Below are 12,579 nucleotides of genomic sequence, written 5' to 3' on the forward strand. Positions count from 1 at the left end.
AGTCGTTCTTAGAAATTTCGCCACGTTTGGGATGCAACGTATACGTGAAAGTAAATTTACTTTTACTTGGCTTTTCACACAAATAATTTATTTGTGTCGAAAATGTGGTCGGGGCTGTCTTCCTTGTAAAGTTCATTGCGCATTTCTAATTAATTGCGTGTGTAGAGCAATATGGGCATCGAGCTGAATAGTACGTTTCCCAGCAAGGCATTCACCTCACTGACACTAGTCACTGCGAACTTTTCACATACATTTCATGTAGCTGTTTTGATATTTGACGAACCATCTTTTTTTGTTTAAAATTTCTGGATGTGTATATTTTGATGACAATTTGAATTTGAAGACACATATTACAGATCTTCTCAAACGATTAAGTTCAACAACATGTGCTTTATGTGGAATAACTGATTTTAATGATGAAAGTATTAGAAAATCAGCTTACTCTGCATACATCATTTCACTGATGTCATATGGTTTCTATGTCAATTTTACGCATAGAATCAAAATATTCACTGCACAGAAACGTGCGGTAACGACAGCATGTCACGCTCAGCATCTAACTGTTTAAAAAATTAGCTTCAAAATACATTTGCTCTCATATCAAGTATGAAGTTGTGAAGAATAAGGCCCAGTTTGAAAATAACAGTAGCAGTTATAAATATAAGACTACGAACAAAAACAGCATCCACTGCTTGGTGTTTATGCACAAAAGCATTAAAGTATACAGCCATTAAAGTATTTTACCACCTTCCTTGTGAAATAAAGGTACTGAAAGGGAATTAAATCGTAAAAAACAAACTGAAATCATCCTCCTTGTACTTCATAGATAAATTTACGACTAGGTAGTGTATATATGATTAGTTTACATTTATCAAATTCTCCTGTAAATGTAGTTACGTAAATGGCCAGCATGTAGCCATGTTATAAGGAGATAATGTAATGGTTTTGTAAAAGTACTGGCACGTTCCATATCACAGCGCCTTGTCGCTAATAAGCAGAAACACTAAACCAAATGGTTGATAAGAACATGGTTTGTTTGTACTGGTTGTCTGCCCCCCCCCCCCCCTCTCCCTTCTCTCTCTCTCTCTCTCTTGGGAATGCCGTATGTAATGGGGAAGCGAAGGCACACGCAGAAATATGCAGAAGACCCTCAGAGCGTCATTGGATATTCAGGCTCTACGCGCCGAGGCACGCCACGTGGGCCGCGTGCACGCCTGGGGAGGGGGCGGACTCGTGTCACCAATGCCGAGTGCGCTGTGCGCGGCTTTGATGCCAGCCGGAACGCGGGCAGCGGCTCGGTAACACAGGCCTGCCGTGTGACCGGTGTTGAAACGAGCCCTTCCGAGCACTGGCTGCTGCACCGCTGGGGACAAATTTCTTCACCGAGCGACAAATTTCTTCACTGAGCTTGAAAACGTATGGAAATGCAACAAATGGTTCAAATGGCTCTGAGGACTGTGGAACTTAACTGCTGAGGTCATCAGTCCCCTAGAACTTAGAACTACTTAAACCTAAGTAACCGAAGGACATGACACACATCCATGCCCGAGGCAGGATTCGAACCTGCGACCGTAGCGGTCACGCGGTTCCAGACTGTAGCGCGTAGAACCGCTCGACCACCTCGGCCGGTGAAATGTAACACTTCGTCGCAAATAAAATGCGTTCACAGGTGACATGATACAATAATGATCTCTCAGATGTTATTAAAATTAATTGTATAGTTTTCCTAACAACTTTCTCGCTGGACGTTTCTACAAAGTTCAACAGAACGCAGATTCAATAGCGACGACATCCGTCGTTACACACGCGGAACAGTTTCACACCTCTTACGGTATTTTGTTTTTTACCTGTGAATACTCCCATGTTTTCACGATAAAATATGTATCACGTGCATCTATATACTTTGAGAATGTTCATTTATTATTTTCAGTCCAAATATGTCAGTGGCGCTATTTTATTAACAGGTTGAAGTTCAAAGTTATTTTTCTTCAGAATTTATTGCAACGTTAGTCTTTATTTATTTATTTATTTATTTATTCGTAGCATGTGGCTAACATTTTCTTTTAGAAAGTACTGCATCATATTCTAAAAATAGAGACGTCTAACATGTTTATCCTAATTTTTACTAACATTTGACATTATCTGTTACTAGCAATGCTGTAAGACGGTGAGATGACCTTAAGGTGCCTATTTTCGTGACGGCCGCTGTAGTCACTACATTTCCCATCTGCATAGAAAATTCATTTCTCATCATAATTACGTACTTTGTTCTAGCAGTGTTAAGATCCATTAATGAAATTACCATCCCAGCAGTAACAAAGCTGTTTCCGATGTAAAAAAAGTAAGTAGTGAAGAAATCGAGAAAATCTAACACTGCACAAGAATATGAATCGAACGACGCGTTTATGCTTTAAATCGCGAAATGCCGTTTAAGCACCTACGCCGTTAGGAAAACAGCAATGATCTTACATTGAGGAAGGGTACTTAGAGATGAAATGTAAACACTGTGGCAGCCAGAAAGCTGGAGGCAGAAAGAAGAAATTGAAACAGTAATTATCGTCGGTGTACTGTTTACTGTAAACATACGTTGTGCTAACCATAAGGAAAAAACGCAGTTTGCAGTTCTAAAAACGAAATCGAATCAAGGAATGCATCTGTTGATGCCAAAGAGAGATAATATTCAGTAATTTAGAGTGTTAGGCAAAATGAAAAGTCCGTAGTTAACAAAGATGGTAACATTTTTATATTGACAACTATTTTGCATGCTCCTCCATGAATTTCGATCTTCACCATTACGTGTCCATATTGCTCGTTCATATCGTTTGTCCAGTTTCCATTATGTCATCGCCGCGGGCTTTCCTATTTCTTGGAATCCGCAAAGTACTTCCTTAGTTCATCCTCTACCACCCATTCTCACCGCTGTGATGAGGTAATGAAAGGTGGACAACTCTGTGTCGGCTCGGTCGTTATTGGCATAGAAGGTGGCGGTCGTTCCAAATTCCTGATATTGTCTGTCGTACAATTATTTCTCATCAGCTTCATTTGTCCTAAAGGGCTACCTGTATGTGCCAATTTCTCTATTTAACAAGGGTTCGTGCAATGTCTTTGTACTTCATCTCTGGGAGTTTGCACCGTCCGTAGGGAATGGGCATAGCAAGGTTCCGACTTTAACCTTGAAGGAGGACATACGACTTGTTCGGTTGAGACGGCACGCGCGCATGAATCACATCCCCTGCGCCGACGGCAGGGCTCTGGCTGCGTGGGCGGCCTCTGTTTGTTTGGGTGCCGACACGCGCCGCGCCCAGCCGCGCTATTCCCGTGTTCACGCTGCTCGCAAACTCTCCGCTCACTGCTCACGCGTCAGGGTCAGACTCCACCAGTGCTTACACTCAAAACAACACACAGCTAGAGTTTCCTGTAAATTGTATTCTTCTTCTCACTCCTATCTTTTAAAATCGGCAATAGACTAAACATCTGTAGCATGACTATGATTATCTTCTTTGTGTATCACAACAGTTACCGCCACTAAATTGAGGACTTTTGCTTGTCTGCTATACGCGTTTCGTTTCTTTTATTCATGAAGCATCGTCAGTGGTGGCGACTTTTTGGCGCTATATTTTTACCGAGGTAACACATGTTTTTTCTGCTTATTTTTAAAAATTTTCTGCGTTTGCACATCTGTAAAGCCTTTTTTCCGCCTGTTGCAACGTGAAATGCGAATTGACAAAAAAGGCAGAAAAAACAGAAAAAACAAAAAAAACGACTATCTTGCCCCGGCCCTGATGTGAGGAAAGGAATGCAGAAAATCGCAAATAAAGATGCAGAATAAATAAAAGCGAAACATGCATGGTTAAAAAAAACCTTGGTTAGTGCCAGAAACGGTCCTCATTTAGGGAGAAAATAACCATAATAATTTTAGCAACTAAGCAGTCGCCCCTGAGTGCATACCTGCCCCTGATGTAGGCAACCCGCACTAACAAAATGCACTGGTGCTCCCCTTGCCCCACTACTACTGTACGACGGATTCGCGCCCTCCCATGGAGAAGGTATTGGGATTCATCAGACCATGCATCGCCTCTGTCTCTGCGCCAACGTCCAGTGCCAATGGTCACGTGTCCATTTCGGTTGTAGTCACTGATGTTGTGGTGTTAACATTGGCACATGCTTGGGTCATCGGCTGCAAAGGCCCGTCGTTAGGAGTGTTCGATGCACTATGTGTTTAGACACGCATGCGCTCTGCCCTGCATTAAAAGTCTGGTGTTAGTTCCACCGCAGTTCGCCGTCTGTCCTATTTACCAGTCTGCCCAGCGTACGACGTCCGACATCTCTAATGAGGGGTGGTCGCTCAACCCCACAACGTCTGGACGTGGCTTCACGTTGGTTTCGCCACGTGTTGAAGACACTCATCACAGCACTCCTCGTACGCCAGACAAGTCGTGAAGTTTCCGAAATGCTCGTGCTGAGCCTCCGGGCCATCACAGTCTGCCCTCGGTCAAACTCAGATACATCGCGCGCATTCCCAATACTACACACGGACTGCACGCTCACTGATACTACACGCAACCGTGCGTGTGTGTGATTAGCACTCATTCCTCTACAGGTGACGCTGCTGTCGCCTGGGCGGGTTTATATCGATAGTAGGTCGGTGGTCATAATGCTCGGGCTGATGTGTGTGTTACGACGAGAGACTTCGCTAAAACCTGTAGTAAAAGGGACGATTAAATAATAGATAGCAGGAAAGCGGCGGGAATGGATAACAGCATGAAGTGAACTTTAGAATAGATGATGAAACAACAAATAGTACGCAACATGCAATGCAGTCACGGCTAGCACGGAGGCAGCTGATTCTATGTGTAAGTAGGAAGGGATATTTACAGTTTAACATCTCGTCGACGACGAGATCATTAGAGAGTGAGCGCAAACACGGAATTATGAAGGATATAGGCTGTTCCCTTTCAAAGGAAACATCCCAGCATTCCCCTTAACCCATTTAAGTGAAATCTCTAAAAACTAAACAAAAACTCTTCCCGAACAGGCCATGAAGGCCCAACGGTACCGACCGGCGGCCGTGTCTTCCTCGGCCCATAGGCGTCACTGGATGTGGATATGGAAGGGCATGTGGTCAGCATACCGCTCTCCCGGCCGTATGTCAGTTTCCGAGACCGGAGCCGCTACTTCTCAATCAAGTAGCTCCTCAGTTTGCCTCACAAGGGCTGAGTGCACCCCGCTGGCCAACACCGCTCGGCAGACCGGATGGTCACCCATCCAAGTGCTAGCCGAGCCCGACAGCGCTTAACTTCGGTGATCTGACGGGAACCGGAGTTACCACTGCGGCAAGGACATTGGCTAGGTGAAATCACGGAAAACCTAAATCTGAATGGTCGGACCGGAATTTGATAAGCTGTCCGAATACGAGTCCAGTGTCTTAACACTGCGCCTCCTCGCTCCGTCATTTTATATGCATTTCCCAGACGTGCTGCAGAGGTAAGACGTGTATTCGTCCTACAGCCGTTTGCTACACACTTTCGTGACTGAACGTAGAAGATATAAGTGAAGCGATACTATAGTTAAAACATTGTTGGTTCAATTTTTGTAAACAGAATTTAGTCATGAGGAAGACGTGTGGCGACATGGAGTTTAAAACTTCATGTGCCAATGCTGTTTAATAAATTCAAGCTTCGTATTCTCCTTTGAAACGACGCCAAGAGACATCGTACAGATGTTTGTCAATCATTTATCGCGTTACAATTGTATATGTGTGTGAAATTCGAACGCAGCTTTAGTAGAGGTAGACATATTCGTGGCATCGTGTAACTCAGTTTCTGTTTTATACAGTCAATACTCATTTTTTGGCATTGTAATTGCATTGGATTTGCATGGATTTTGATAGTGGAGTCATTTGTTTGGTTTGGCAAAAATTTATCCATACGTGATGAGGATCGGCCTCTTGCTCTGTAAATTATTGAATACCTCGGGCGGTTGTGTAGCAACTTGTTAAACGTGTCGTCTCCAACATGGCGACGAGCTTCTTTCACCACCACTGGAGTCCGCCCCTCGTGTGATCATATGGCGACGCGACGGCAAGTACTATTGTGCTGCGTTTGGCGGCGCACGTCGTCAACAGGAAGTATCGTTTTCGTACGAGACCAGCAAGTGGTCGTGGCGTGGGAAACGACCGCGGAGTCAGCACGGCAGATCGGCGCCAGCATCTGCTTTTCTATTCCTGTCCGTGTGTGCCCCAATCCGGTAACGAGATCCAAGCTCACTCCACTGCTAGGGAGGGAAATTCCAAACCAGACGAACGTAGATGGAGATCAGGTAAAGTGGGTATAATACAAACGCTGAGCCAGAGGGCATTGACTTCCGGACTCGTAATCGGTTCTAACTAGATTGGATCAGCTACGCAGTAATCCTTTCTTCCGTTTCCAAAGAACACTTCGACAAGTTACAGCGTCTGAAGCTCGAGATTTGTGTGAATTAGCGAGTTTGTGTGAATTAGTAGACAGAACTTGCAGCCACAGGGTATGCGTACCACAACAGTGTCAGTCTCTTTAGTGTAGTCTACAGGCTCTATTATTATACCTCACCTAGGATGAATTAATTCACATTTCTCTGTATTTAATTTCGGGGAAATAGTGGGAGGCGAAACATATTATACCCAGTGTTTCACTATTCGTAAGAAACGAACATGTTATTCATCAGATTTGCGCCAGATTGATGTAGTAGGGTTGGAAAAATCTGGGAATCTAGACTGAGCTTTTGCAGTTTTAGATGTAGTTGCCCAAGCATTGCACACTGCAACTGATCTTTATACATTGCTGTCATTAACATTTTAGTTGAAGAACATTCTCCGAGATGTGAGTCATACCGAATTGGTTTATAGGAATGAGATTTTTGTAGAGGATGTCGATCAAATGAGTGTCGTGCTTGCCTAGGATGAATTAGTTCACATTCTTCTGTATTCAGTTTCGGGGAATGATAATAGGTGTAACATATTGTACCGTTTCATATTCGTCTGGCCTGAGTACACAAATAACTCGATACGGTTCCTTTCAAAAACGAGGCGACGTAGTACTGTCATCGCCTGACGCTCTTTTTGATTGGTTTGCTGGAGGAAAAGCATGACATAAAATATAATGCACGTCATGAAAGAGGGATTGAAGTAAGTGATATGATCGGAGAGTACATAGCCAAATTTGCAGACTGCTATCGTATTACGGACAGCTGCTATTTTAAAGAAAAAATTATTTTTTAGCCGACTTGTAGAGCACGAAAGTGTGTTTGGTCTCCATTCGCACACCCTTACAAAGTTTCGGAATTCATTAGGAGACCTCTAGCCACATTTCATTGGCAAACATTTATATATTTCCACAATCTGGCTTTCTGCCTGTGTGATTTTTCTTTCCGTGCAACACGCCGATTGTTATCGTTGCTGCTGCTCTTTTACGAGATTCCTGACCATTCGCTGTCTTGATAAAAAACTGAAATATTCGTATGTTTAGATCCGCAAGTAGACTAATTTACGGCATAAATAAATGTACGATCCATTGAAACTCCTACAAATAAAAATTACTGTTAAACACAACAAACACTTTTTGAGTATCCAAGTATGGGCGTCGGCTTGTAAACTCAGTGACTCCTACGGGAATAATATGTCAAAGAAGTTGCAGTCGACATGCGTACGACGAGTAGACAGATTGAATTTAGACTAGTGGTCGTCACAAACTTCTGCTCAGGAGCCAATACTGACGTTGTGGTATGGTAGCTCGGGCCGCACAGGTGCCGAACTTAATAGTAATTGGTGACCTGCGTAAATTAGTATGTTGTGAGACACCGGTAGAAAAGCTTCAGTAAGATCGCGATATGTTGGCTGCCGGTCGCCAGTCGCTGATCGTTAAAAATCGACTTCATCCGTAACACTTTGTGACGTTCTGCGTTTTAGATTGCTGCCACCCTGAGCGACCCCAAAGTTGGGTTTGTGTTGTCTTTGTGGGCAGATGACTGATTAATAACGCTAATTGCACTTATATTCAAATTAAAATTTTTTGAACATTATTTCAGGAAACAGTTATATAATAAAATAATATTAAAATTTATTTAGTAAACACAGTCGTCGTTGCTTATGAGATGTTACTTTTTATGTGCGGTTTCGCAGTGTTCTCAACGCCAGCACGGAGGGGCCTGCTTCACGCCAGGGATTGCTACTATCATCAAGGAATGTAGATCTGACAATCTCTGTAGTAGATCGAAACCAGTCGTACACGAATAAAAAGTAACAGCTTATAAGCGACCACGACTGTGTTTGCTAAGTAAATAATACAGGGCTATTACAATAGATTGAAGCGATTTCATAAATTCACTGTAGCTCCATTCATTGACATATGGTCACGACACACTACAGATACGTAGAAAAACTCATAAAGTTTTGTTCGGATGAAGCCGCACTTCAGGTTTCTGCCGCCAGAGCGCTCGAGAGCGCAGTGGGACAAAATGGCGACAGGAGCCGAGAAAGCGTATGTCGTGCTTGAAATGCACTCACATCAGTCAGTCATAACAGTGCAACGACACTTCAGGGCGAAGTTCAACAAAGATACACCAACTGCTAACTCCATTCGGCGATGGTATGCACAGTTTAAAGCTTCTGGATGCCTCTGCAAGGGGAAATCAACGGGTCGGCCTGCAGTGAGCGAAGAAACGGTTGAACGCGTGCGGGCAAGTTTCACGCGTAGCCGCGGAAGTCGACGAATAAAGCAAGCAGGGAGCTAAACGTACCACAGCCGACGGTTTGGAAAATCTTACGGAAAAGGCTAAAGCAGAAGCATTTCTTAAACAGGAGATTGGAAAACCGATGGATCGGTCGTGGTGGAGATCATGATCAACAATTCATGTCATGGCCTCCACGCTCTCCCGACTTAACCCCATGCGATTTCTTTCTGTGGGGTTATGTGAAAGATTCAGTGTTTAAACCTCCTCTACCAAGAAACGTGCCAGAACTGCGAGCTCGCATCAACGATGCTTTCGAACTCATTGATGGGGACATGCTGCGCCGAGTGTGGGAGGAACTTGATTATTGGCTTGATGTCTGCCGAATCACTAAAGGGGCACATATCGAACATTTGTGAATGCCTAAAAAAACTTTTTGAGTTTTTGTATGTGTGTGCAAAGCATTGTGAAAATATCTCAAATAATAAAGTTATTGTAGAGCTGTGAAATCGCTTCAATCATTTGTAATAACCCTGTATATTCAGATTCACACGATCACTAGTGTCTAGTAAATGTTTTGAATGTTATGTTTCTTCTACTCATTGCGATGAATTACAACAGTGTTCATTGTTACAAATAAGTGCCACATTTGAAGATCGCCGCCTCTTTAATGAGCAGTCACGAAGCTATGCTAGTGCTGCGTCAAAATTTATACTGTGGCAGTAAGAACTTTTGGAACATTGCCCTTAGGAAAACACAGCGTTCGAAAAAAAAATAATTTTTAGAAAGGGCGTTCAATAAGTTTTGCAAAGTCGTCTCTACTTTTTTATTTTTTGCAGGAGCAGAATGAAATTTTTTGTGAACATACCTGTACTTGGAACATTTAGCTATACATTGAGCCTACTCAGTGTAGCCTCCATAAGCTGTGACGCATCTGGCCCAACGTTCAAATGACTCTGAGCACTATGGGACTTAACATCTGAGGTCATCAGTCCCGTAGAACTTAGAACTACTTAAACCTAACTAACCGAAGGACACCACACACATCCATGCCCGAGGCAGGATTCGAACCTGCGACCGTAGCAGTCGCGCGGCTCCTGACTGAAGCGCCTAGAACCCCTCGGCCACCGCGGCCGGCGCCCAACGTTCTTTCCATTATATAAATGCACTTTGGTAAAATTCTGGGGAGTGACTTTTACACCATCGCTTGACACAGGAAATAAGGTCTATCTCACTATCAAATGTTTTACCGCGCAGGTGGGCCTTCAGACGGCCAAACAGGTAAAAATCAGACGGAGCTAAGTCCGGACTACAGGGAGGATGAGGAACAATTTTCCAACCCATTTTCCTGATTTTCTCCTGCGTCATAAGAGCTGTATGGGGTTTGGAATTGTCATGGTGTAGTCTAATGAGGTGACCCTGAAGCTGTGATCTGTGCGTCTTGATGGCACGTCGCAGCTTGTCCAATGACAAACAGTAACGGTCCCGGTTAATTGTGGAGCCAGGTTCCAAGAAGGCAACACCACACTGATCCCAGAAGATGGAGGCCATCACCTTTCGGCCTGCTGTTCGTGAAAGTCTTGGTTTCTTCTTCCGAGGGGAACCCGGATGACACCTCGCCATAAACAGGGAGCACTTCCTGCTAATCGATGTGGCAGAGTGATCGCAGGTCTGGAAGAGGAAGTCCATCACCGACCGTTGTCGCAACCTGACTCCTGTAAATAAAAGAAAAAACTTTTATATACCAACTTATAGCTAAATGTTCCAAGTATGTTCACAAAAAAATTCATTCTCCACCTGCAAAAAAATAAAAAGATTAGAGACGACTGTGCAAAACTTTTTGAACGCCCTTTGTATACACCATAGGAACTGGTCGGAACGAATCGCGCACTTCCGTGAGTTGTCAGTACCAGGAGACAAACAATGAAACATACGCCCTCTCACATCTTCAACTGAACAGGAAAACTACACTCTTGGGAAGCTTTAACGTTTTTGGATTCGGCTTTTAGTTACTAGATGTATATTATTATACAATACCGTTGAGAATAGCGGGCCTCACGACTACTTGATTCGGGCCTCACCATTGGTTTTCTTCGGGCAGCACATCGCCTAGTATACGCTGGGAAAAGGAGTTGACAGCGGTCAACCTACCCCTGTTGTTAATGTGAATCTTGGTGGTGGTGGAGTGAAGGTGTGCGGCCGGACTGGTAGCAGCTGTGTATGCGTGGAGCCGCGGGAGATCCCGGCTCGGCTCGGCGCTGCCAGCTGCCGCCCAATTTAGCGCTGTCAGCCGCGATGAGCTGATCGCAGCAGGCCGCTGCGTGCTGCGTGTCGTGCCCGCTGTCCTGCCAGCCAGCGAGCTCTGCCAGGGCACACACAGCAAGCAACTCTGCTAACATTTGTGGCTCGCTGCTTATGCTTTGGTTCCAGTGAGTCCTTCGTCCAGCAGATGTTGTGCAGACCACAGATTCTTCTGTTTTACCCGCGGTTCTAGATTTCGTTTCCAATTACATTGTTTCTCTTGCTCTCGGGTGTGTTTGGGCGATCGCTTCTTCAGAACTTCGGGAATTTTAACAATTTAACAGAAGGCAGTGATACTTATCTCTACACAATTGAAAAAAAAATTAAAAAAAAGGATCCGAATAGTACAGTTTGTTCATGATTTACTGATAAGAGAGTTGTAACTATTTTTGCCGAGAAACGTTCTCAGCTACACCACGTATATCGCCGAGCCATATCACACAGGAATACCACTTTCAAATACGATAAAAAGTGCTGTCGGCTGGCTCACGAACATACGCGACGGAGAAGCTGAATAAACTCGGAAAATGAAAGTATCATAACTACAGGGCATTCGGAAATTCCCGTTACAGAGTTCTAGGACTCACCCGTCAATGAGTACAGGAGCAGTTGCGCGTGCAGTGGATGTTACTCCCAGCGCCGTCTGGTATACACTCCTGGAAATTGAAATAAGAACACCGTGAATTCATTGTCCCAGGAAGGGGAAACTTTATTGACACATTCCTGGGGTCAGATACATCACATGATCACACTGACAGAACCACAGGCACATAGACACAGCCAACAGAGCATGCACAATGTCGGCACTAGTACAGTGTATATCCACCTTTCGCAGCAATGCAGGCTGCTATTCTCCCATGGAGACGATCGTAGAGATGCAGGATGTAATCCTGTGGAACGGCTTGCCATGCCATTTTCACCTGGCGCCTCAGTTGGACCAGCGTTCGTGCTGGACGTGCAGATCGCGTGAGACGACGCTTCATCCAGTCCCAAACATGCTCAATGGGGGACAGATCCGGAGATCTTGCTGGCCAGGGTAGTTGACTTACACCTTCTAGAGCACGTTGGGTGGCACAGGATACATGCGGACGTGCATTGTCCTGTTGGAACAGCAAGTTACCTTGCCGGTCTAGGAATGGTAGAACGATGGGTTCGATGACGGTTTGGATGTACCGTGCACTATTCAGTGTCCCCTCGACGATCACCAGTGGTGTACGGCCAGTGTAGGAGATCGCTCCCCACACCATGATGCCGGGTGTTGGCCCTGTGTGCCTCGGTCGTATGCAGTCCTGATTGTGGCGCTCACCTGCACGGCGCCAAACACGCATACGACCATCATTGGCACCAAGGCAGAAGCGACTCTCATCGCTGAAGACGACACGTCTCCATTCGTCCCTCCATTCACGCCTGTCGCGACACCACTGGAGGCGGGCTGCACGATGTTGGGGCGTGAGCGGAAGACGGCCTAACGGTGTGCGGGACCGTAGCCCAGCTTCATGGAGACGGTTGCGAATGGTCCTCGCCGATACCCCAGGAGCAACAGTGTCCCTAATTTGCTGGGAAGTGGCGGTGCGG

The 12,579-nt window shown here is 44.9% G+C and overlaps 1 protein-coding gene and 1 pseudogene across 3 annotated transcripts in view; one reads left to right on the forward strand and one right to left on the reverse strand.

Moving 5' to 3' along the window:
- The window catches only part of LOC124778009 (ski oncogene), a 642,389-nt gene that overhangs the window by 456,654 nt on the left and 173,156 nt on the right, over nucleotides 1–12,579 (forward strand). The window lies entirely within an intron of this gene.
- Nucleotides 5,230–5,347, reverse strand: LOC124778647 (annotated as a pseudogene).

This window comes from Schistocerca piceifrons, chromosome 2 (assembly GCF_021461385.2).
Source record: "Schistocerca piceifrons isolate TAMUIC-IGC-003096 chromosome 2, iqSchPice1.1, whole genome shotgun sequence".
NCBI classification, from domain to species: Eukaryota; Metazoa; Arthropoda; class Insecta; order Orthoptera; family Acrididae; genus Schistocerca; species Schistocerca piceifrons.